General features: G+C 38.3%; 1 protein-coding gene across 27 annotated transcripts in view; it reads left to right on the top strand.

Annotated features, from left to right (window-relative positions):
• The window catches only part of NRCAM (neuronal cell adhesion molecule), a 146,030-nt gene that overhangs the window by 31,261 nt on the left and 88,264 nt on the right, over positions 1-26,505 (top strand). For 26 of the 27 annotated variants that reach the window (XM_064702622.1, XM_064702616.1, XM_064702620.1 and 23 more), the window contains exon 2: positions 14,586-14,681. The gene's annotated coding sequence lies outside the window, so the exon portion shown is untranslated. Of the gene's footprint in view, positions 1-2,777; positions 3,108-14,585; positions 14,682-26,505 lie in introns of those variants that run through there. The other variant, XM_064702593.1, reaches the window with a different exon arrangement.

The following is a 26,505-nucleotide window of genomic DNA, read 5'->3' as shown; positions in this document are numbered from 1 at the left end:
TGGTGAAAATCAGTTTGAAACCCTGTAGTTTTGACAGGTGTTACCATTATATGTAGTGGATGCAAAATGAAAACATCTTGCTATCATTCTAGACTGTGTTGTTATCAGTTGTCACTGTAGTTCTGTTTCCTGTGTTTCAATACCCAGGTGCCTGAACTAGCTTCCTAAATATAAATGCACTTTCCACTTGCCTCTGATATATAAAAGGGTAAGGACATATTCCACAGGGAATGAAGCAGAGCTGATTTAGACTGTCAGAAACATTTAGCTGAAAGTGAAACCTACCATTAGTGCAGGTACATTACAGTGTTTGCTGAAAAAGGGGGCATGATTTGTGAAGATTCTGGCCACTGCTGACACTTGTAACATTGCAATTTGAATTGGATTGGGAACTGGGGTCAGGAGGATTGGGCTGGGGAGAGGGTGCGGAGTCCTGGTAGCTGCCGAGTGGGAAGGAGACAAAAAGCAGAACCAGGTAAGTCTGGTAGGCACATACAGAACACAGTGAAGAACTAGTGTCTCTTACTGTGATCTTGTCATCAGCAAAGTTCTTTGTTTTCTGAAGCTTGTGTGATTGTCACACTGGTCCATATCATCTGCACTGTAGCCCTGAGTCCTTTCAGCTCTCAATGGACAGCAGCCAACTCGACTGTGCCATATTAAGTAGTGATATGCAGCTTGTAGAATTCTCTGTAGAACAGTCTTACATTTAAATCTATATCGAAAAGATTTTTTTTAAGCTTTCATTTTCAGAATAAGTGAAGGTTCATGTACTTCACTTTATTTGTGCCCATCTGTATTTTATTAGCTTCTGTATTAACACAGAAGGGATGAGGGACTATCTCATTTCTTCTACTGACAGGTCCTGTTACTTTGCTGTTGGCCACCTAAGTTAATCCCAGTTCAACATCATTTATCAGGTTACATGGAGGATGTCATGCCTTTGCAAGGCTGGCAAAAAAGTGAGCTCTTTTAACAGAACTGCCCTTAGCATGAGGCTTAGGTGGGTTTAGTTCTTGTTCAGTTTAAACATAAAACCAAAATGACATTCTGAAATTATCAAAAGCCATTGTTATTTTGTCAAGATTTTTTTTCAAAATAGTTTTTGATTTTGACTTACAGTTTTATTTTTTTAATGCAGATACCATCTTTGAGTTGATAGTGTTGTAATTGGCATGAAGACACAGTTCTTCAAATATCCTCAGGAGCCGAGGATGCTGAAAGTTTTGCACTCTGTGCTTTAAACCTGAATCTCTATCTCACAAGAGTTCTTTAATGAATTTTTTATTTTGGTAAAATAGACATCTTGTCAGTGTTTAAAGTCAAAACAACATTAAATGTTAATAATGCCACAGCTTTAACTTGCTGTGTATTTTAAAACTACCTTAGTGCTTCGAGTCAGTTGGTAGTGCTCAGTGTGAACATCAATCAATATATGCCTGTAAATCCTTTTAAAGAACTTGCAGTGCCTATTTTTTTTCTTATACTCTTTGTTTGCTTGGTTTTTTCTTCCTTTAACCTGTTTGAATTCCAGTTCCCATCTTGGATTTAGCTTTGTCAATAGTATACACTTACTCTCTTGCTATTTGTAGTGTTTGTAGAGTAAAAGTATGTTTTTAAAATTGTTCTTTGTGGTCCTTGCCCAAGTATTTTTCCTTTTCTAATAAGGGAGAGCTGTACATATATACCACTACTGCCTGATGTGATGGATTATCCTAGACAATGACACTGTGGCAGCTGCAGAAAGTAAAAACAATCTGATTTGCAACTGGAAAACAGTTCTACAGCAACAGCAGAATAAAATACACTTTTTATTTTATTTCCTGGTTTACTTAATACGTCTTCACGTCTCCAATCTTTGTTTTTTCCATAATCATCCTTTAGGTATTTATTTGTTTTATGTACATCTAATAAACTTTACTGTTTTTTAAAGGAAAATGAAGTAGTAGCTAAAGTAATTAATATGTTAACTAGTTAATTTTAGGTTTAAGTATATTTTCAACTAAACCTCCCCAAAGCTTAGCAAAGTGAAAACAGATTTTTATTTCTGTGTTTGTAGGAAAGAATTGCTAAAAGCTTATTTACCAAGTCAAGAGGCCTGCTTGAATAATCTCTTATTTTGGGGTTAAATAATAATTTTTCATAGGCTGTGTTTGCTAAGGTAATTTCCAAATATGTTTTGCAGAATTTCAGTAGGACTTGGGTTTATCATAAGTTGGCATTTCACCCATCACAGATCCTGAGCCTAGTTTAAAAATGAAGTAACATCTCTATCATCATGCTTTCAGGGAAGACTAATAATAGAAATTGTTATGTACAGACCATAATAGCATAACTAAAACAATAAGATAAGATTAAAGTTTTTATTTTATCTATTTACTTGTTTTTCCAGTAAATAGTGAAGTTAGAGAAATACTTGAAGATTGCAGGGAAGAAGTGTAACTCATTGGAACCAGGGGTTTTCTTAATACAGAGAGGTGGTACTGAGAGAGAAGGGAATTAGGAGACCATGTGACCAAGGTATTCACATATCCCTTCTATACCATAATTTTTCTTTGTGAGTCGAAATACTGACTAATATTAGTATACTGAATAAAACAGCATCAGTTTTAGTCATGGCCTGTGGAGGGATAGAATGTAAGAAAATAAAGATAGTGCAAAGCTAGTCTCACACCTGAGGAGTTGCAGCTGCACCAATCACCAAAGATAGGAACAGGCCTGCCCTTAACAGGCCACAGCTGTGTCCTATAAGGATGAGTGCTACAAAAGAGTGGGTTAGCTGGGTGAGGAGAGAGGTGGAGTTTGTTGGTTGTGCTGTGAGGAACTGCCCATGAGACTTTGCTAAGAAGCCGTGGGAACTTTGCAATAAGATGGCAACAATGGCCATAGAAGCCCCTCAAAGGCAAGGTCCTTACTTTCCGAGTTCACATTTGATTACTGTGTATGTTGTAAATTCATCACCCTTTGAGGCATGAGGCTGTGTTTGTTTGTGCATGTGCTATCTATACTTCTGGAGGAGAACACAGCACGTTTACCTCAAGTACCTGCTGGAAGTGCATTGGTTTCCTGGGTAGAGCAATTGGGAAAACAGAGCTGCAGGCTCTTGTGTAAGTAAAACCTGTCCTACAGATGGAGATTTCCACTGAGTTTGTAAAACAGGTAGCTATTTTGCAATTCTATATATGGCATACAATTTGGTAAGCAAAAAAGGGCTTTAAATGGATTATATTTAAATACAGAAATTATATGTAAATTGCATTCCTCCTTCTACAATTGAAAAGTAAAATAATTTGATACCTTTAGACTTGTGTCATACACTCCTAATGAAAGGAGGAGATGGTGTTATTGCAGAGGGACCACACAGCCTCAGGAGGTAATCTAGCATAACTGTACCTGCTGGTGCCCCAGCTGCTGCAGTTACAGCTGTGCCATTTCCCAACTGCTCCAGTTCTGCCTGAGCAGAGGTTCTGGCTGCTGCAAACCAGGTTTGCTGTACAAAGGCAGTTGGTAAATAACTGAACTGGATGGTTGGCAACCCCAGCAGCCCCCTATGTGCAAAAATGATTCCAAACACCTAAGCTGCTAATAAAGGAGAGGTACATCTGCTGCTCATCAGGTTGTTTGATGACTGCAAAGCAGGCTTCTGCAAAGTTCAGGTTCTTGTAGAGATTTCTAGTTGTTTTTTTTTTTTTTTTTTTTTTTTTTTTAATCCTGTAGGAAGTCATTTGACAAATGTGTGAAGTAAGGAAAAACCTATAAAGGGCACAGCTTCTTTGGGATTTTTAAGCAGTGATAAAGCCAGTTTCTATATGTGTGTGAATATTTAATCCCTTACTGCAGAGAAGACAAAATCATGCAATGCATGCAAATCAAAACCTGAACCTGCTGTGAGTTTGGATGTGTGGTAATTTGGCTGCAATCAATATGATGTTAATTATTTTAATAACATTTCCATATTATATTTAATATTTACTTTATTTCTACATGAATCCTACCCTACTTTTTTGGTCTTTTTGGATTCTCTATACATATACAACCTGCTACTTTCTTCCTCCACTGCTATACAGATACTATAGTATTTGTATGGTGTATTTTCTTACTGAAACTATCTTTTGAATGTGTGATTTTATTGCTTAGTTTACTTCTGTTTCTATATGGTTTTACTGTCTTTAAAGGAAATACAAATAGTTCATTTTTTTTTCGTTGCAGAGGTGAAAAAGCTATTGTGTTTATGTGGCTCCTGCTTAATGTTCTCACAGTGGCTACTATAAAAATGAAATATTTATTCTATTCATGCAACCCAAATTCAGCAGTTAGTTGCTACATTAAAGCATTTGACAACTTACAAAATATTAATGACACAGTGTCTTTGTGAAGATGTGAAAGGCACATCTAGACACAATACTTTGAAATCACAAGTATAATTACAAAGAAAAATATCAAATGTTCTATTTCCATAAGTAATGCCGAATTATTCAAATGTATTTAAAATCAAATGTGCTTCTAACTGGACTGCAGCAATGAATGGTTTCAAGCCTTTTGAGTGGTTGTTTTTTTTTTTTTTTTATATTCAGGTCAATAGTTGAAATTTGTTCTAGATCAGTAGTGATGAAAATTAATTTGCCTATCAGCAGATTGACAAAAAATATTTTTAAAATTGAGACCTTGAAGTCTTAATTGTATAGTATGAAAGGGCTCTGCTGTAGTGAAAACATGCCGTGTTTAAGTAGTTAAACCTGAAAGCAGTTTAGTGTGTTTTTTGGGGACAGATGTTCATGTTTCAGTCTCAGAAACAGAAACGAGGTTTAAAGTGAAAGTTTGTGGAAGATAAAGCCCAGAAATGCAGTTATGTTCAACTTTTCCCTTTTGAAAATGGTCAAATTTATCAAAATGGGGGCTTCCACTCCACAGCAGCTGTTCCCAGTGTGGGTATGCATGTTCACATGTGGTATCCTGTGGAGCTGCTCAGTTTTTAATGCCCCCTTCCGTTCCCCACTTTGTGCCATTCCAGTTCCAGCTGTGCATGGCAGTGGTGCCTCCAGGGCTCTCCTCTGGAACCAGCAGTGGGCACTGGAAAAGCTGGGACACAGCAAAACTGGCACAGAATCAGAAGGTCAGGTTTTTTTTTTAATTGACTGCTTTACTGCTGAGTGCTGGTTTTTTGAATGAAGATCTTGTATTTGGAATTTACTGGAAGAATTATTACAGATTTGTGCCTTTTTTCAACAAACAGCATTGACTGCAATGCTTTTGGGAAGAGAGATTGGAGATAAAATGAACTTTTTTGCTAAGTAGATGCAAGCCCCCATGGTTTGTCTCTGAAGAAAATCCCTATTCATTGTGTTTTAGGATCTTTGGATAGCAAGGACAAAGAAAAGAATCCTTTTTTTTTTTTACTTCAATATGTTCCTCAGATATGATCTGCAAGGGGAGAGATTGTCTTCCCTGTCTCTAAACAAGCTGTGCCACTGAAGCCCAGTGCTGAAGACTGGGTGAGCCACAGCCAGTGCTGCTCAGTGTAAAGGAGAAAGCGCTGCCACACATCACGTTCCTCTTGCTTTTATTTAAAAGCAAATTACAGCTGTTTGTGCCAGTGCTTTGGGGAGCCCAGTTCCTTTGTATGCTTGGCCTGCTGTGTGTGTGTACAGTCCCTAAGGAGTTTCAGGTGGCTAAACTTAGTTTCAAGATGTCAGTCAAGTTATTGACACCATTCAAGCAGACAGCTTCTAAATTTTATCAAAATGATGCAGAGAAAGAAAGGTAGATAGCTAGAGAGCATTCAAGTAAAGTTTAAGGCACTGCTAATTTGGATGTTTCTATGTGTGATTATAGATGAGGGTGAACAGAGGAACGTCAGCAGCTGAACGTGGCCTCCCTTCCAGCCAGATTCTCTTTGGGTAGGGCAGGCTCAGGTATAGCACATATAGCACATGCAGAAGTTCAAACAATATGTGCTTTACCAAGAAAAAGAAAAATCTTGGACCCCTGCAGCCTCCCCAGAAGATTTCTACATCCAAAGAAGACTCAATTTCATTGATTTTTTTTCCTTTCCTTGAGAACAGACAGACTCTTCATTCTGTCTTATTGGGATTTTTTGTTTGCCTGTTTGAATGGTTCTATTTGAATGGTGCTTTTTGTTTTGTGTTCCATTTTGGTTGGTTTGGGTTTTTTTAACAGAATCAAGATTATAACTTCATAGCTGTAATCTTCTTCCTTTTATCCTCTGCTCTTTCTTTCACGGGCTTGATTCTGTTTAATTTTTTTTTTTTTTTAATGTGTAGTTGATGCAAATTCATTTTGGCTATGCACTTGATGTCTTTAGTTTCAGTAACTTCCAGTTAGCTACAGGCACTGCAGCACCAACAGATCTGTTTTGTTCCTGAAGCTGCAATTGCTTTTCTAGCTGCTGATAAATCTCCTCATCCTGAGGTTGGGAAGTGCACATTTGTCTACACTTACACTGTGTTTCTTTATATTTACATGGCTTTAGGCATCCAGTAATCAAGGGCACTCATTGTGCCCAAAGAGGAAGGGCAAAGCATTTGTTCCACTATGAAAAGGGATGGAGAACAGTACTAGAGAAAATCTTTGTATAATTAAAGTTAATGCTGTGAATCTTGTTATGGAGCTTCCTCATTAAAAAGTAACGTGAAAACATAAAGAAAGCCCACGTAAAATACTTAACAGGATGTACTGATAAAACAATGAGGTGAATGAACCTTTAGTTATTTGAAGAGGACTCTTGTCAGTCAGCTGTGCTGGAATCACTTCAGGGAAATCTCACACTCCTTGGCGACTTCTCTGTGTGATAAACAGCTTATGTGCCTTATGTATGTGAACAAAGGCTCTGCCTGTAAAGGATTTAGAGAAATGGGACCTGCATGAGTCTGCATCCCCAGAGTGTGTGAGAAGGGGTTTTCTGTATCTGATAGTCTGCTTTGGCTGGTAACATGAAGTTCAGGAAAATGTAGAAAGGAGACAAAAGTCTAAAAGTTGTGATCAGGACATATAGGCTACAATTATTTTGGAAGAAAGAATAATTACTTAACCTGCTTTCCCTACCATGTAGTGACTGGTAAGAAGTAACAGGCTATGTTCTTGTATCGAGCCTCCTGTTTTTTGTAGGAAGAAAACTCAAAAGGAATAATAAATGATTGCTGGAAGGGCAACAGCAATGGATTTAATTAAAGTATGTTCATGAAATTTCAGTGGTAACAGCTTAAAACCAGTAGAAGTGGTTATGATGAAGTTTTAAAGTAAATAAATAAATTCTGTAAGTCTTAGAGGGTCCTGCTCTTCATAATTTTTGCTTTGTAATATCCTAGACTTATTAGATACTCCTTGAAATTCACCTCCCAGCCCAAGTACTTAGGTTGAATTTTTGGGATAAGGATATGCAGGTGACAGTGAATAATCACCTTGCATATCTTGTTATCCCTGTGAAACTGTCTTTTTGAACGTCATCTCTATTTTAAAGTATTTTCAGACTTCATAATCATAAAGGTGTCTTTCATAAAGAAACTCAAACTTTTTGCACACAATTATGATTGCTGAAAACTTTACTGGTAAAGTAAAGGAAATTGAAGCTGGAAAATAAAAAAATCAAGTTTGTATGTGCACAAACATGGCAAAGAGAAGATGAAACTATTGAAACATGTAAAGCAAGACTATGCATTTCTTTAATTCTTATGTAGGAAATGGAAACATTTTGCCTCTTGATTTTCAAACAAACAATAGTAGTAGTATGATCCAGGATGCTTAATCCTGGTCCTGGTGTAATCATCAAATTGAAATACCATCTTACCATTTGTCATGTGGACATAAACAGTGTACATTTCAATACTGAAATCTGTACTCTAAAAATTGTACTATTGACATGACTTCAGTTGTAATTGTTAGGCATGCAGAAGCTTTAAAAATATTCAGTGTGCAAAGTAACAGGTAAAGGAAGCAGCCCATTTTATTATCATGGCATGATTGTGAGCCTTTGATCTTCTTCATTGCCCTAACCTAACTGCAGGAGCAGCTTTTATTTTGGGTCTTCCTTTGCCCCATTCCTGGGTAATTGTGAGCTATGCTGCATTTTAGAGTTACAGATCCCATATGTGTTTGCCCAGTCCAACTCCCGGAGTCCAAAGCCTGTCCCTGGGGTTAAGGGGTTGAGCAACACCATGAGGCTAGCTCTTCAGAAGGTCTCAGATGAGTATTGCCCAGCTAAATTTTGATGGGAATGTGAATTTGACCTCAGCATAAGTGACTTGTGTCTTTTCCTGAGTATTATCATATATCTGGAAAGAATTGAGGACATTTGGAAAGGAAAGCTAAAAATCTGTTCAAAAATTCTTAGGTGTATCGACAGTTCCTAGATATTTCTCACAATTTTTTTTTTTTACTTTCTAACAAGGAGATCTCAAAGTAAGGAACTGTGTGCTGTATGTGCATATCAGTTTTTTTCTGCTTAAACAGTTCAAGAGGCCCAAAAATGGTTTTGTTAATAAGTAAATTTTGCACTAAGTCATTGCTAGTGGTTATGTTAGTTTAAAGCTTCCTGAGGCTAAAATGGTACTAAGACTTTAAAGGGTAATATTATGATTACAAAAAAAAAGTGCCCATCTCAGTGAACATTTCCAGAGGCAGACATGATTATTTCTGTTGAAGAAAAAAAGCTATTGTGACTGAAAACCTTCTCCTAATAGAAATGTATTGGAAAGTAAGGGAACCATATCAAAGGCTTCTTTTTAAATCTTCACCACAAAGAGCCTGTTTTATTATGATAGCTGCTGTCCTGGCATTCAAGTGACAGATTTTGCTATGGGTTTTGAGCTGTGATTAAATATAACACCTCCATTTTTTGAATGTTGTGAGTAGCCCACAGGGTAGCTACTGTCTGAAAGATGGGAGTCGCAGTGGGAAGCTGAAGGGGACTGGGCCTCTGGAGCATTTAGTGTTTAATGGATCTACAGCTGTAGTGAAGCAGTGTGCAGAAATAATTCTGATTAGGCTTGGTCAATCAGATGACAAAATAAGCCCTGCCCTTCCATCATTCACTTCTAAAATTCAGAGGACAATTCCTGCTTAAACACAGTTAAACACAAAAACACTGTCAACCGGTTATATATGAGCTGATTTCTTGATCTAATATGCTGTCAAAGGCAGAGGGGAGCAAATAGTTAAAGCTACTGCCTTACCCAAATAGTTTTCTTCTGGGACTTTATTTTGGAAGGAATGGTTGAAACCATGAAAATAACTATTTTGAGAATTGAGCTTTTCCAAGAATTAAATGTTACTAAGCAAAAATAGATGAATACTGTGCCATGCTTGTGGCATGGTAAGTAGCTTCTTATTTACAGTTTCTTGTCTGCTGTTGTTGTTAGAATGTACAGCTGTAAATGTGCAGTTAAAGATTAGTAGCTGAATGGCAGAGGCTTTGCCTAATCAACACTGAACTATTTGATGATCAAGTTCCACGTAAAAAAATTAATGACCTGTAATGGTAATTAACCTCTGATTTTTTTTGTCCTTCTCAGCTGAGTGTTAGCAGCTCTAGAATCAAGACACATGTGTGAAGTGAGATCTCAAATTAGCATACTCTGGTTCTATTTTGTCAAGTTTAAGAGTTCAGGTGGATGCAGTCATTATTGAACCTCACTGGCAATCTGCTTTAAAGTAGATTCTTAATTCCAGCTCATGCTTTTGTGAGGAAAAATATTGTTCTGAGGTCTTAAAACTGGAATAGATTTCAAAAGGACCAGATGGAGTTATTGTTCTGAACTGGTTTTGGTGCTAATAGAGACTGACAGAATTCATCCTTCTAGCTATAAAAAGATGCAAAACCCTTAAAGTCAGAAATGTTTTAACTGGACTTAAAACCCAAACAAACAACCTTCTCAAACAAACAAAAAAGAAAAAAAGACAAACAAAACCAAAACAAGAAAATCAATCAATCAAACAAGTGAAAAAACACCAAGTGAACCAACACCAAAAAAAAAAAAAGAAAAAGAAAAACCCACCAAAAAAAAAAAAAAAAAAAAAAAAGGGAAAAACCTGGATTTGTAACAGAAGAAACTAGAAAAAAACTGTTTAAAAACTTTCTTTAGGAGTTGAAAAAATGTTAGTTTTCTATACCAGTGTTACTTCAAGGTAGTTCCTTGGAAAGGAAGGGTGGTCCAGAGGCTCATGTGGCGTATGAGATCGGTGTCTGTAGGAATGTGGGCAAGCACATTTGACTCTTTAAAATGTTTTCCTTTATTTCTCAGTACATTTTTACATTCTTCCACTGGAATTTCACCACTGAGTGCAGATTGTAGTTTTTGCAGTGATCTGTCTCTTAGACACCCTGTTGGAGATGGGGGATTGTCCCACTGGCAAGTTGTCAAGGAGAATAAATGTAAGGGAGAAATTAAACTACATCTCTGGGTAAATAGGCGAGTCACAGGTAGCTGCTTGGAAGGAGATTGTGGATGTAAGATCTGGGGAAAAATCTTAATGTTGATTGCATTTTCAATGTACTACATACGAAAAAACGTAAAAACCCCCTATATAATATGTTCCTTTTGTTTTTTAAGAGAAACTAAAAATTATAAAAACCAAAACAAATGGAAAAATGCCCTAATAGTGTGAGTGTAATTTTATTAAAAGGTTGATGTGGCTAAGCAGATTTAGCTCTGCTTTTCTGTAAATACAGGGAAATGTTTAACCCCTATTGTATGGCCACAAAGGCTGTGCTGATCACACAAAAGCTCGGGAGGGTTGAGGACAAAGCACCGGGTGCCTGGAAAGGGCCCCTCTTGTGCGTGCCCTGCCCACAGGCCAGCAGCAGCAGGGCTCAGCACCAGAGTTTTGTCAAGCTTGCAACATGGAGGGGAGCGTGGTAAAAATTCTTACCACTTACTAAAAGGAAGAAAAGGAAAAGTAACCCACCAAAATAAAAGGAAGAGGACCATGACAGCTGTGTAGCTACATGCACAAGGTAATGGCTGAGTTTCTTTCTTTACCCTGGTACTTCCCACTCACCCAAATAGTTGACATTGATCTACCTTAGTGTTAGTTAATTTGATTTATTGGAATGAAGTATCATGAAAAAATTCAGGTTATGACTTTGAACTGGAGAACAAACCTATGCTGTGTAACTTACTGAAACATTCAACTTTGATTAATAGTTTAGGAATTGACAGAATTAGGTTATCATTTGTATCCATGGAGGAAGGGCGTGGCTTTGCAACATATTAAAAATCAGATGACATCTGTTCTGTTTTGACTAGTATAATATGAGTAAAATTTGGGGATTGTCCTTACGGATGCTAATATAACCTAGGCTGGACTACCCACTCTGGGAAGTGTCTTCATGAGGGTGTGTGTATCAGAAATGAAAAAAAACCAAAAATCTACCTTTGTTGTATTTTTAGTGTATTTTTCTCCATTTTTACTTTGGCAGAAACATCTGGGGTTGGGCACACCCAGAAATAAGATAGATGACAGCAAGATAGATCACTGCCCTCATCAACCAGCCAGGGTGGTTTCTCCTTTCTGAGAACTCCTCATTAATCCTTAGCTTTGAAAGAAGAAATTACACAAGGCTGAACAATGGAGCTCTGCAGTACTGGATTGCATAGAACTGTGCTTAAACACATTAAATATCACAAAGCAAATATTTTATATTAAAGAACTTTGCACAGTTTTGTAAAGCAAACAGAAATTGAATTAAATATATGTGTATATAGATATGTTATTAATTTTATGAGAAAAAAGCAATAGTGAGACACTATGCAGCTAAGGTTGCATTAAAAATATTAAAGTGTCTTGACATTTTAAAGAATAGTTGTGAGTACATTTTATGTAAAACCATTTAGTCAATCAGATTATGGAATAAAAAATTGGTTTATTTATTTTGAATTTTTCACATGTGAACTTTTTTGCATAGTTGCCTATTCGTATTATTTCTTTTTCTAAATTTAGCTTCCATGCAGTCTATCAACAGTTTTACAAGAAAAGCAACAATACTATGTAAGTTATAGTTATTTCATTAATATCTGGACAAATAAGTATGCAGTAAGCATAATGTCAGGTGCAGAAAACTTAAAAGTGTGCTTTACATTTCCTCAATATGCTAGTGATGAAGCAACTTATAAGACCCCAAATATATCTCATAAATTTTAATACATGTTTCATCTAATCTATGGACTTGTTTTCGAACCATCATTTTTACCCTCCTCCTTGATTTTTGTTTCCTACTCATTTTTTCCTCTTCTTTTAGTGAATCTTATAAGTCTTGAAAAGATTACCCATGGTGTCAACAGAGCTGTGGTTTTCTGCTGTACATGAGATCTTATGCAAGTCATCCCTGGGTTTCAGAACATGCCTAACTTTTAAACAATGCCCTTGAGGCTACAGATGTTCTTAAATGGCAAAAACAAGAGGACAGGGACAAAAACCTGTCATTAAGGTAGGCTGGTTGGCAAGGGCTGGGCTACATCTGCATTTTAATGCTTTAGAAAATGAGTCTCTTACAAAAGAAGCCTGGCCATAATCTTGAGTGTGGTCTGGGAGCTGAGGTGTTCCTGCAGCCCTGATAAGCAGCTGGTGTATTTTAGTTCAGAGTACCTGGGGTGGTGGGAGCTGTGTTGCAGCCCACCAAAGCCATGGTGTTACAGGCTAACACTAAATCCTGGGGTTTGCTCCAGTGGGTCCCATGGACACAGGCAGAGGCTGCAAATGAGGATGCAGTGCCTGGCAGGAGAGAATTGCAGGGCTGTCAAGAGTGGAGAATCAAAACATGGGTAAGGCAGCCTTACCCATGCTGTTGTTTGGAAGGATTCTCCAGGCTGGAACATTCCCTAAAGCATGCTCAGTTTTTGTCTTGGAGACAGCTTGTTGGGGGATGGAGGCAGCGTGAATGGCAGGGTGGATGTAGCTGGTACCTTGGCGTCACGGGAGCTGTGTGGTCACTGTCAGGCTGTGCTGTGGTCAGTTTGGAACTGCACACAAGTTCTCTGCTGGCTTTGGCTCATCCAAGTCCTGCTGGTTTGCAGGCAGCTTTTCCAGCTGAGTATAGAGGCAGGGGGTTGGAAGTGATTTGAGTGCTGAATAAAGATTAGGGCAATGAAGGGAATCTCCGAAGAGAATTCCAGCCCAGTGAAATAAATTATGTATGTATGCCAAAACTCCTGATGTTACAAAGATAATGTATTGTTTCCAAGGTTTTATTATGTGAGAGCAACAAGATGTTTTGGAAGAGCATGATAAAAAGCAATTTATGAGAAGTGTTTTGTTGTTACTGAAAGAAATAGCTACAAGGGAGTTCTTGTCACCAGTTAAGGTTTGACCAGCTGGCAGGCCAATCTAACAATAAACAGGCTTTTAAAAGTATATGGAAAGAAATTGTATGACTGAATTACGAATTTGATGAGAAACTAAAAACTGATATTCCCGTGTCAGCATTGTAAGCTGAGATGTTGCAATCTTCTGGTTTGCTTTACAAAACAGCACCAATCTGCAGTTAAGACTAAACAAGGAACTTTAATTACTTTCTGAAAATAAAATGTATATGCTTTTATGTGCAGAACACAAAATAACAGGTGCTGCAGTGATGCTAATTTGTTGCTGTTTGCTGCAATTCATCACCAGTTCACTGAAATAATTGCATATTGTGGCAAGCTAAAAGATGATAAGGGGACTCCTCAGAAAGTTTTTGAAGCTCGTTTTTAAAATTCCTGGTCCTTCTTGAACCTTGCTTACTTGAAAGTTTGACTCCTCATGTGCACTACTATGGAAAGATAGGCAACGTGTTTTCAACAAAACATTAAATGTGTTTAAGATAGGTTAAAGTAACAAAAAGTGACAGATAAGAGGAACTGACTGCAGAGTTCTTGTCAATAAATGAAGAAGGTAGCAGCTGAATTCAAAACGAGCCTCTCCTGCTGTCTTCTCTTTCTTTGTTTTGTGCTTTTAAATTGGGTGAGGAGGGGAGCAGGGAGTGTGAGTCCCATCCATCCACTGGAATTTAGGATGTTCTTCTAGAAATTAGGAGTTTAAGATAAATTACAAATTTCCCTTCCCAGCCCTCTCTTTCTGGGCAAGTACTGTTTGTGACCAAACATTTCCATTTTGCAGCCCCCTCTCCCAGTGCATGTCTTTAGAATTCTGGGCACCCATAGCACAAAGAGCACTGAAGTGTTTACTCCTCAGGCACCCAGTGTGCCTTACTGGGTGTGTGTTACTGAACACTGGAAAGAAGCTTCCTAATTGTCTTGCCCAAGCTTTGTAAAGCACTGACTGTTTTTTTACCAATGGTGCAGAGAACTTGGATAAACCATGGTTGCTCTAGTTTGATCTAAGTGGCTGTTTTGGAGAGCTGAATACAAAACACAACTTTGAAACCTAAGGAGCTGCTTTTCTTTCTACTGCTTCTTGTTTTTTCTTTGGCCCAACATATTAATTAGCTATTATTAAAATACAATTTCATTTGACTTAACTGAATTTAGTATTGCAGTTTATAAAGACATATATGAAATATTTGTTGTAATTTAAGAGTGAATGTAATTATTTACCTCAATAAATATTTCATGTTGTGTGTTATTTTTTTTCAGGCAAGGCAGTGAAATAAAGAGCTGTCGTACAGGAGATAAGAAAAGAAGGAAAAGTAAAGAGAGAGATCAACTTTCTCAGAAGTTATTTATACAAAGGTGAGATAATTTTTCCCTCTAAATTTTATTTTCCCATGATAAGTGGGGGAAAAGCCCTAAACTACTGGTATTGATTTTCTATCTCTTAGGTTTCCAGGATAGTCATATAACATGTAATGCATTTACCTGCATTTTCATGTTTGTCTTAGTTAACAGTCTGTGATTTATGTTAGGTTTGTTTTTTTTTCATTTCATATCAGATTTTAACTGAAGGGCATATCAAAATATGTTAACTAGAAAAGCAGCTAAAAATATTTCATAGTTTCACATAATTGCAGGTAGCCTTAATCATCTCTGATGTTCTTTACTGGTGTCAGGGCAACTCAAGTAGTGAAACAGTGAGTCACGAAAAATAGACTTAGAATGACCATGAAATATTGTACCAAAAAATTGGAAGTTTTTTCTTCTAGCATAGATCACAGATTCAGTGATGGGAACATTCTGAAATCTTTGCTCAAATGGTTTAGGTTGTAACACCTTTTCCCAGTCCCCCTGAACTCTTCCCTGCTCTCTCAGCCTAAGATGATTGATAGCTTTACTTGAAGTGAGTAGTAGCTGCTGAATAGTCATCTGTGGTTTAGTGTCTGATTTTCTTTAAACTAAAAATCTGATTTGGGGATCTTGAATGTGGTACAGTATGTAGTTCAGTAGAACAGAACTTTTATATCTTTTACAGTATGTAGTTGTGGATGGTTGTAAAGCATTTTATCCCTCATTTATGTGGTCAAGCAGACAGAGCACCTAAAAGCATCAGTAATAGCTTTAAAACAGAGAAGGGAGGAGATGGGCACTGAAGCATTTTGACTTCTGAATTACTTCCTGGCAGTGTTACTGAAAGTAACATTTGAAGCATCTCTCTCTGCAATGAAGGTACTTTGCTTGTTTGTTTTTTACCTCTTCTGAAGTGGTTCTTGTCTTAGTCACTCAGGAGTTAAATGCTTTATTGGATAAAGAGAACTGTTACTGTAAGGTTTTTAAACTAGAGTGCTCTGAAGAAAAAGAAAAAGACCAAAAGACCATTGAGGACTCTGAAAGGCTTTTTGGATGGTAAACAAGTTTAGGAAGCTCTGAAGTTCTTTGGCTTTGCTACTGGCTGCTCTCGCTCACCAGGATCCTGGCACCCTATCACTGTGCCTTCATTGCCTCCATTGCTCCAGTTCTCCTGTCAGGGAATGCCACCATACAATGCATCCCCTGGGGCTAATTGGATGAGTGACAACCAGCCAGCTCCAAAGTGACAAGTGTTTGAATGCCTAATTGGGTCAGTGCACAGGTGCCTGCTCTTCATGAATGAGATGTTCTAGCTTTCCTCTGTGACGTTCTCTTGGTTCCTCTCATTTTTCCTGCAGTTGTGAAACAAAAGTGTCAATACTTTGATGTGAGAGAAAAGGCTTTATCAAAGGAGAAGGATCATTTCCCATTGCCCTGCTTTGGTTAAACTAGCTTTAATTCTTGAGTACTGGCTGGAGGAGACACACAGAAATTCATTACAATGATGGAAGTTTGCTGATACAAATGGACATTTCAGTAGACAATAAGGTGAATAATTTGACTGGTAATGACAAATACATTGCCTTAATCTCTATGTTAGATGGTTCTCATACTGTTTAGACCTGTGGACTTGGGCATCAGAAAAAGTATGGGAGAGAAGAAGAACTTATTTTGTTGTATTTGCACAATGAGGCTTTTCCTTAGTCAAATAAACAACTTGCCTTCATATAATGAAGTCAGACACAGGCAACTTTTTTTTCTTATTGAAGGCTTGGTGTGTGCATAGAAAACACCTGACATTAAGCCCATAGTCTATATTACTTAGATATATTTGCCTTCCTTTTGTCTCTTTCACAAAGAACCATAGGATACAGCCATAGAGTAGAAAAGGGCTTTGTTTTGTTTAGGTGGAATTTCATCTGTTTTAGTTTGTGGCTATTGCCTTTTACCCTGTTGCTGGGCACCACTGAGAAGTGTTGTTTACCTGTGTCCCCCTGAGGTATTTATACATGTTGATAAGATCCCTGGCAGCCTTCTCCAGGCTGGAGTCTCAGTGCTTTCAGGCTCACCATGTCAGATGCTCCAATCCCTTAATCATCTTGGCAGTCCTACCCTGGGCTGCATTCTGGGATTTTTATGTTTGCTTTTACTGGGCAGCCCATGAGTGGACACAGCCCTACAGGCACATCTCAGCAGTGCTGAGTGGAGCAGAATGATCTTGATCCTGACCTGCTGACAACATCTTTTCCTAAGGCAGCACAAGATGCTTTTGGCCTTCCCTGCTGCAAGGGTCCCCTGCTGCCTTATGGTCTTGCTTGGAGCCCATGAGGACCCCCAGGTGTTTTTCTGCAAAGCCCTTTTCCAGCTGATGATCCCTCTTCCTGTTCTGTTTCTTGGGGTTATTTCCCCCTAGGTGCAGGACTTTGTATTTCCCTCTGTTGGACATCATAAAATTCCTGCTGGTTTATGGCTGAGCTTTTCAAGGTCCCTCTGAGAGCAGCCAGCTGGTCTGTGAGCTGCTCCTCCCAGTTGGTTTCATCAGGAAACTTGCTGAGAGCACGCTGTATCCCATCATCCAGGTCATTAATGAGCCAGATAAATGGAACTGGCCCTAGTACTGATCCCTGGAGTACACCAGCAGACTTTTCTCTAGCTAGACTTCATGCTGATCACAGCCCTTTGAGCCCAGCAGTTCAGCCAGATTTCTGTCTATCCCACTGTCCACTTCTGTAGTGTGTACTTTATCAGGTTGTCTATGGGGAATTTATGGGACACCATGTCAAAAGCCTTGCAAAAGTCAATATAAACATCTGCTGCTCTCCTGTCACTCAGAGCCTGCCATTAGCTGGTTTGTTCTGCCCAGGGTGTCTCAGTCCCAGCAGGTGCTGCTGGCAGGGTGGCTCCAGGAAATCAGTGTTTCCCCAGTTCAGGGTTTGTTTAAAACAATATTCTCACTTTTGCTTTGGCTGACTTGAATGTGTATTTCCAAAGTAATGCTTTTTCATTGGTGTATACTTAAAAGTGTGAAGAGAGTTATTTAAATATTGTCAAGTTTGAAAATACTCTTAAGTGGTGTGAAGTCAGCTAGGTAACTACTGTCAACACTGTTTATACAGCAACTGTTTATGTTCCTCACTATTCTTACTAATAAAAATACCTGCTGACAGAAGTGGAAAATAAAGAGAAGAAAAGGCTTGACGTGGCATCTCACGGCTGTTTAAGATAGACTAAGAAAGGGTGCTTTTTATTGGTAGGAGTCAGAGGAATTGTTTATAATAACAGAAATACAATTTTTCAAGTTTACATTATTTCTCATAAAATTTTATTCTGCAAAACACCCTCATGCTAACAAGACTGGCATATCATCTAGTTAAATTTAAGAAACTTGATAGGAGAAATTGTCTGCAAAAAAGCAGCATATTTCAGTAATCTGTAGTTTCCTAACATCAGCAAAGAAAGGATGAAGGGAGGTTTGTATTCAAGAACCAAATGTAAGCATTTTACAGAAATTATCCCTAGAAGTCAGAGACATTTTTAACAGATTGGAAAATGGAAGGGTCTAGAAAGAGAACTATTCTATTTTGATTTTTGGAATTTATACATGTTAAAAAATACCTCACAAGGCTTTCATTTATTGCTACTAAACTGATATGTTTCATAAATGTGTTTACAGCTAAAAAGAGTTTAAAGAGAAGTAGCTGTAACTCATGTAGGGATCACAGCCGCTCTAGTTCTACTGAAGCCTGCCCAAATGTAGTAAGGGTATGGGGTCTAGGATAATTTTGGTGTTCATACAAAACATCAGGTTTTGCCCAGCTTTTTTTCTCACTTCATATAGATTAAGTGGACCTTTTTAAGCGCTTGTTCTTTATTTAGATGTCTTGCTATGTGTTTTTTCAATATATTAAAAAAGGACAGTGTTTAAGCTGTGAGTTTCCCGAGTTTCTCAGCTACTGGTGCGTGCTCAAGAACTTTGGGTGATGATTTCTGTGGGATAGAAGTGATACTCCTACATCACTGCAAATTTGAGTCTGTTCCTGTGGTAACTGTGCATGCAACCACTGATGCCATAAAGAAACATTTTATATCTTTTTTTTTTTAGCATATGTTAAAAGGGTAAAGGAAATAAAAGAAACATTATACCAAGTTTTATTCGTTTGAAACTTTCTGGATCACTAACAGCAGCATTTAAAAGTATTTCAAATGTTATGAAGTCTGTTAGATGCTTCTAAATATGCAATCAAACATTTTCTGAGTGTGTCACTAGTTAGAAAGAGAACCAAAAGCAAGTTGCAAGTTTCCCAAGTCAACAGTACTCTCTGTAGCTGATTCTGCTTTAATTATAGGACAACTTCTAGATTGCATCTAGCTCTTGCTTAGTTAATGCTTCAATAGCTTGGTTGTATCTTTGTTTTATAAAGAAGCATGGAGGGGAAAATAGAGGAGAGGTATTGAAACAGTAAAGTTTATAAATCTGACACAATTTAGACACAGATACTGTATGATGCAAAAGATGAGCTTACAAAATCATTTAGGAAAAGACCACTGGAAGGGATTACAGCAAAACATAAAGGGCAAAGGGTAACAGTTCAACATAGAGAGGGATAAATTGTTTTTTAAATAATTGTTGAGTTTAAATCACTATTTTTTATTACTGTCTATAATAAAGGAAAAAAGACAGTTTTTTGTTTTTATTGTAAATTTATAGAAGAGTTAGAAAACATAATCAGCATACATAATATTATGGGATAATCTGGACAGATTTATGCATCAGAAAAATGTAATGGATGTAATGAAGGCAGAAAATGTTGTGCATTTTAATATCTGGAAGGCTTCAGCATTTGCCGAAGGCTGATGTTGTTTTGCAGAGTCTAAATGACCCTTTAATTATCTGAATATTTTTCTACTGTTTTGCAGCAGGACTGTATTTTGTCTAAAGGTATGTGAATACTGATAATGTATTCAATGAATGTAGATCTTCATTTTAGTTTTGTCCTATTTCTATCAAGGAATTAATATTCTAAAAGCATTGAGACAGCAAATTCATTTGTGTGTTATTGATTTAACTACATGTTCATCTCTGCAGCAAGATGTTCATGTTATCAGTGTTACAGATTGGTAGTACATGGAGAGGTATCTGGAATGTGTGGATTTATTTCTAAAAATGTAATATGCTAGCAAATCTAGATCTGTGCTTTGGATAGAATGAATAAGGCAAGTATTGTGTTGCAGCTAATTTCTCCCTTCTCCTAATTTCCCAATACATTTCTATGTCAGTTAGTTCTCCTGTATCAGAACCATATAGTAGCACCAGGGGAAGGCACAGAATGGATAGAAAGTAATTTTCTCCTGAAAATAATAGTAACTGCTCAACTGAATGGGCTTTAATCATGATTTTGCTGCAGTCTTCAAATTCTGAAATATGTTTTGTTGATCAATCTCTAGGAAAAAAACAGTCCCTTCTCTGGGATCGGAATTGCTTATGATTTCAGAGCCTCAGTTTCTTTTGAGTAAACTGAAACAACCTTCTGAAACTTGCAGAATCGTTCAGAGTAGCCAGGTAGAAGCTGCATTTACTCTTTATGGCCCTCACTGCTCCCAGCAGAACACTGTGTGTTCGTCACCCAGAATTAATTCCTCAGTGACCCCTATTGTCTTCAGAGGAGGATGAGGCTGGGGCCTGACCTCAGGACAGTTTTCCATGAGGCTCTTTGCCTCTTCAGTAGAGGAATTTGGCCTATTTGCAATTCAGAAGCTCAGCAGGGACAGAGGAGAAGCACCTCTACTATCCCTGGCTTGTTTTTGTGAACAGAGGGAGCACTGTTGGTGCACTCCAAATATGCATCACATGTGCTTCTGCAAGCAGGTCAGACCAAGCTTATAATAGCAATTTAGCTTCACTACAATCTTAAGGGTTATTTTTAATGAAAACTGAAATAATGCCATTAAAGTTAACCCTTCATGATGATGTATTCCAGCACCATTAACTGGCCTGAGTATCTTGCATGTAAAAGTCTTGACTTTTCTGAATTGAAAATTTAAAGAATATTCAGTAAAATAATAATAGTTAAATGTGTCATGAGTGATTAACGGTCTGTAGTCTGGCATAAATCTTTTTTTTTGTAGAGGACTTGTTTCCAAACAACAAACCCTAATATTATGCAATTCATATATAATTCATTCTATGCTAGGCATTGTTGCATCTCAGTGGTACCTCAGTTTACATTTTCCTGACAGATAACACATTTTCCAGAACTGCATGAGCTATATAATTTACAGTATTTTGTAATTAAATTAAGTCAGCACTTTTAGGATATTTGCTGAAGCTATTTGGCATTTTCTTTTAAAATAAATGATTCTAGTTTAACCTCCATATTTTTTGTCTTGTGAGAGAGTATTTTTGTTTTACTATTGACAATTACTTATTTTGAGAAGGGTTGAATGTGAGACTCTACAATTGTTTCAGTTACTAAAAAAATTTTTTTTGCTAACTCCATGTTCTTCTTCACTGTATTTCTTACATTGTGTCATCATTTGAACCTTGCTGACCTGAAATGTGTGGTACACAGTCAATTTGGAGGACCTGCCAAGAATGGAAAAAAACTGTATAAGGGGGCTGAATAACTGCAGAAGTTTAAATTTCTAAGACAAATATTCAAACAGGAAAGACTGTAGTTGTATTGCCAATGTAGTTAGACACTAATTATCTGAATATCCCAGTTTTCAAAAGTATTGTTCAAGTGGAATGTCAGATTCCACTGAGAATGGTGAGAACTTCTGCCTCCTGTATATGGCTGTATTTAGCTCAGTAAATTTCATCCAGTCAAGTATTGATTTTTATGACTGAAGGGCAGCTCTGCCCTCCCTGCTGACTGTGGAAAGATGAATTTCAGGCTGCTTCCCAGGAGTCTCTCAGGGCTGATCTGCGCCTTGGAAGTTTTGTTGGCAATTTACTGGGCAATTAAATTCCCAGGAAGTACTTCAAAGGAAAATGGATCTTTGGCTGGCAGGAGTGGATGTTTTCCAGCCAAAGAAAAGAGAAAAATGTTGCAAGAAGATTTAAACCTCTAGGTATATATTAGATAACCTAACTTTCAGGCCTTTCTGATAGCTCAGGTGTGTTCAGATTTCTCCAGCAGCTCTCAGGCCACACAAGTTTGGAAGGCATTGAATCCTTCACATCTAGAACAGCAGACTGCAGAAGGATGATCTGCTTCCACCCATTAATGTTGTTCAAGTAGTTGTAAAAGTTATGAAGTAGAACCATACATTGAATGGTGGTGTGGAATAAAGCAACCATTCATCCAAACAGTTGCCTTGGACTGCTTGCAGAACCCTGAAGAATCTGACAGCTTCAGTTCATGTAAATTAAATGGATTAAGTTTCCTACCATTTTTTTTAACTTTGTTTTTTTAACAATACTTCTCCATGTCTCATCGATTCAGGTAGTAGAGTGTTTGCTGTTGAAAGAGTAAACAGTAGTTTGTGGGTTTTGGGCCTCTGGGATCCTTTCCAGAACAATGAGGTGGTTCAGGAATGTGGAAAATTGATATATTCATGAATTATATTAGTTGATATAAAACACTGGAAAGACACAAAATATTAATGCAGCCTGCAGATGTTAAAGTGGTTGTGGGATTTAATGGGAACCATAAAAGAGTTATTTCTCTACATTAACATTTGAATCTTGTTTCTTTCCTTACACAGTTCCCAAAAAAAACCCTACCTGGTGTAAAATACTATTGGGATTCTTAACATTTTCACGTGAATCCTGCTATCAGCTTTTAACTTAGTTTATAAGTAAGCTTTTAATCTGAAGGTTTGCTAAAACCAATTTGCTCACTATAGAAGTATCCTTTGTTCAGGCAGTTGAAAATTAACACAAGTCAAGAAAAGCTGATGGAGCATTTTTTGACTCCTTTTTGGAATCAATGCAGGAAAGTGATGAATAGCTTATGCCTAAACTATAAGGAATTGGATCCATGCCTGTTCTTTTTAAAACCGAAGTAGTTCTTCCAAGGTGTTTGATGCTTATTTGCTGGTATCAAAGAAGTAAGTTATGATGAGGATTTTGAGAGTTGATTTTTCATACTGCTGTTCCAAAAATTGTGCAGAAAACCTGTATGAAATTGCAGAAGGATTTGTCATTGATGCAAGGTAATTTTCATTGGTGTAACCTTTTCACTTAGAGGTCCAAGAAGAATTCTTGCTTTTCTCTTTTCACAAGCACCTTGTAACACAGTGCTCTGTCCCACTTGCTAAAGGACCAGGGACAGCTTCCACAAAACAGAAACTGATGTATCAGAGGTTCCTGTTAGAGGGCAGCCCTACACAAGACCATACCTGGAGTTCGACACACAGTGTACTCCTTTTTACTAACACTTCTTTGCTGTACTTCATACCAGCAGTTAGGTTTTTCTTGAGAGCAGAGTCCCAGGTTATGGAGTAATAGAAACTCCCAAGAGTCTCATGTTTAGGGCCTTTTGCTAGCTTAACCATGAAATGCTAAAGGCCTACTATAAAGTTTTCCTCCTGCTCTGTAGTTATATGAGCCCTGGGACAGGCTCCCTATGGAGGTGGTCACAGCACCAGCCTGTCAGAGTTCAAGAAGCATTTAAAAAACACTTCTAGGCACACTGTGGGATTCTTGGGACTGTTCTGTGTCAGGCCAGCAATTGGACTTGATGATCCTAATGGGTGCCTTCCAAGGCAGCATATTCTATGATTATTGGTGTGATTCTACCACACTAATGTGCAAAGTGTTGCTGCATCCTTTTTCCATATTCAAAGTCATTATATGTTCTCATCACTGCACAAAAGGTTTGCAGTTCTCTTTTCTGATTCTATGCTGATATAATAGTATTTTAAACTCAGGAGAAAGAATTTAAAAACTTCCATTAATTTCTGTTGTCTAGGTAGGCATTTCCTCACTGAGATAAGTAGGTGTTTGAATACTGTGCAATAATGTCTTTTGTGTTCAGTATAATAGGGGACATAGATGCCCAAACCAGCAATGTGAATTACTCTTCTTATGGTGTTCAGGGCTTGAAAACATGTGTCTGTTTTTTCTGGGTTTGGTCCAAGGTGTTCAAGTAGGATCTTGTCTTGTGTATACAGTATTTAATCTTCTCAGCTTGTTCATTGTCAAGTTATTACATATCCCTGAGTTTCATAGGTGCAGCATTGAATGACCTAACCAGTCAAGAACAAGGTTTTCTTCCTTTGAAAAGTACAAATATACGAATATTGGAACAGGAATCCCAATATTACCAGGTAGATTGTGCCTGGGCCAGTCTGACTCTTGCTGCTAGGCCAAAGGCGGCAACTGTGCCGTATCACCCCAGAGACACCTTTAGCTTGGTGGAAGTTGCAGCTGGGCAGCTGAACAAGTCCAGGCTTGTTAGGAACTCCATTTACCTCAGGAGAGAAGGCTTCAGGTGAAGGTGAAGAGGAAGGAGATGGATTCTGCCGGAGGGTTGATATCCAGAGCTTTATTCCATGGTCACAGAGGTCTGAATCTTGGAAATAGCTCTAACAGAATGCCAAGCACGTGGTTTGAATCACCTTTTAAGCTCCGGGACAGGGGGAGGGGAGGGGACAGGTGAGCCACCAACCAGGTGGGAGGGGCGGGGTCTCAGGGGAGGATGACACCTAGACAGGCCAATGACCTCTGGGCGTAGGGGCATCTTTTGAACTTGACCAACCACACGATGACCTTCCTGGAATGTTAAGCCTGATTGACAGGACTCACTCAGCGAGGGGGAAGGGAGAGAGGTATAGGCACACCTGGGAAGGGACCCGGCAGTTTAAAACAGGACATTACAACACACCGCAACATAGGAACACTGAGTTGCAGATTGTAGCAGCAAATGTTCCTGCACCCATGGTTGTTCTTGCAGCTGCAGTAGCACATCTTCTCTTGGAAGGGTTCAGCTCTTCTCCTGCACCTGTGGTTCCGTGGAGGGATCCACTGTTGGTCCTGCCTTCAGGAGAGTTTTATGAAGAGGTATTGTATGAGAAATGAGCCTGTGAGAGAAAGGTTACAAAGAGCACAGGCTTAGGGCCCAAAGAGGCTGCAGGGCAATATGTTGTGTGTGCACTGCACCCTGGCAGGTGTCAGCAGTTATCTCTGTTGTGTGTGCAGTTACCATCCTTGTCTGCTTGGCACCATGACTGCCTGGGACATGCTCTGTCTGACAGTGGCTTCTGTGAGACATGGTTGGCACAGCACCTTTGATCTCAAGCGCTCTGTTGCACCCTGCTTTCTTCTCACAGACCTCAGGAAAGCTGATTACTTGACGTGTACTCCACTTCTAAATTTAAATCACATTGGTTCAGCACACCTTCCATTTTATCTCCAGGAGGAACCCATTTTGTACCAGGTTATGTAGCTCCTTCGTTACTTGTACTCATCTGGGTGATAACCTTATTTGTCTAATTGAGCTTAGCAGCAGAATTCCTATTGACCTTACCAAGTTAGGATACTATTCATTACCTATGGGTGTCTGTGGTGAGGTTGCATTCCTGGTGATATAGGAAAACTGATAGAATTAGGTTCAGAATATTTGATTTCCTTCTCTAGTTAATTTCTTGGAGCTCTTTTCATCTGTGCTAGTCTACACAAGTAGGTAGATCCGTACAAAGATGATAATGCTTTTTTCAGCATAAATAATTTGAAAGGAGATACGGAAAGCTTTCTGTGACACATTGAGTTCTGATTTTGTCTTGGAGAGAGTTCATTTTTTTCACAGAGATGGTATGGGGCTGTCTTTTGGATTTGTGCTGAATGCAGTGATGTTTTTTGTTACTGTTGAGCAGGGCTTACACAGACCCAAGGCCTTTTCTGCTTCTTGTTCTGCCAGGAAATTAGAACTGCATGGGAGGTTGGGAGGAGACACAGCCAGGACAGGTGACTCCAGCTGACCAAAGGGAGATTCCATATGACACCATGCTCAATATGTGCAGAGGGGAGAAAGAGGAGGAACAGGGGGAATATTTGGAATGATGGAGCTTGTTTTCCCCAGTAACCATTACACATAATGGGGCCCTGCCCTCCTGGGGGTGGCTGAACATTGCAGGGCAGTGAATTAATTCCTTTTTGTGCTTTGCATGGGTTTTGCTTTTCCTATTAAGCTCTATTATCATGTATGCATCTCAGGATAGAAAACTGAAAGTTCTGGCCCTAAACTGGTTAGACAGAGGCAGGAAGAAGGACCTCAGCTTTCAACAGAACTGAGGTAAAATCTCACTGACCCTATAACGTAGCTGTGTGGGCACTATCATCAGAGGGGAAAAGTGCTTACCGTATCACTTGGGATCAGTATTAGAATAGTACAAAGTAGTAGGTGATTTCAGATTTCTAATTAAACACCAGGGATTGCATTCTCTCTGTTTTAAAAGGTGAAGTCTAATATTTATGATATGAAAATTCTCCAGTTATTCCTTTTTCTGCAACCCTTGTAAGTCTTTTGTGAAATAGAAAAACTGTTACATTGCAAAAGCATCTGTGGAGCATCTTCTTTTTCAGGCTTTTATTAAATGGTTAATCTATATGGGATTTGTGGAATCCAAAGCAGAAACATTGTTAAATAATGCATGCTGAGGAAAACATAATCTCATATATCCCACAGAGGCTTTTGGTTTTGTTTTGGGATTCATGAACTCTCGTGGGCCTTCTAAAAATTAGCAGATCTGAGTACTGTAACAGCTCAATAATGTAATCTGTCTGGCATCAGGAACCCTCTTTTGCAGAAGCTAAGTGTCTTTTGATATGTGATGTGCTCTGATAATGTTTTAAAGCTCTCTGGCTTCACCAGAGAGTAAATGACTGAGT

The sequence above is a fragment of the Zonotrichia leucophrys genome, chromosome 1A (genome assembly GCF_028769735.1).
Source record: "Zonotrichia leucophrys gambelii isolate GWCS_2022_RI chromosome 1A, RI_Zleu_2.0, whole genome shotgun sequence".
In the NCBI taxonomy this organism is placed as follows: Eukaryota; Metazoa; Chordata; class Aves; order Passeriformes; family Passerellidae; genus Zonotrichia; species Zonotrichia leucophrys.
This window is presented reverse-complemented; position numbering and strand designations above follow the sequence as displayed.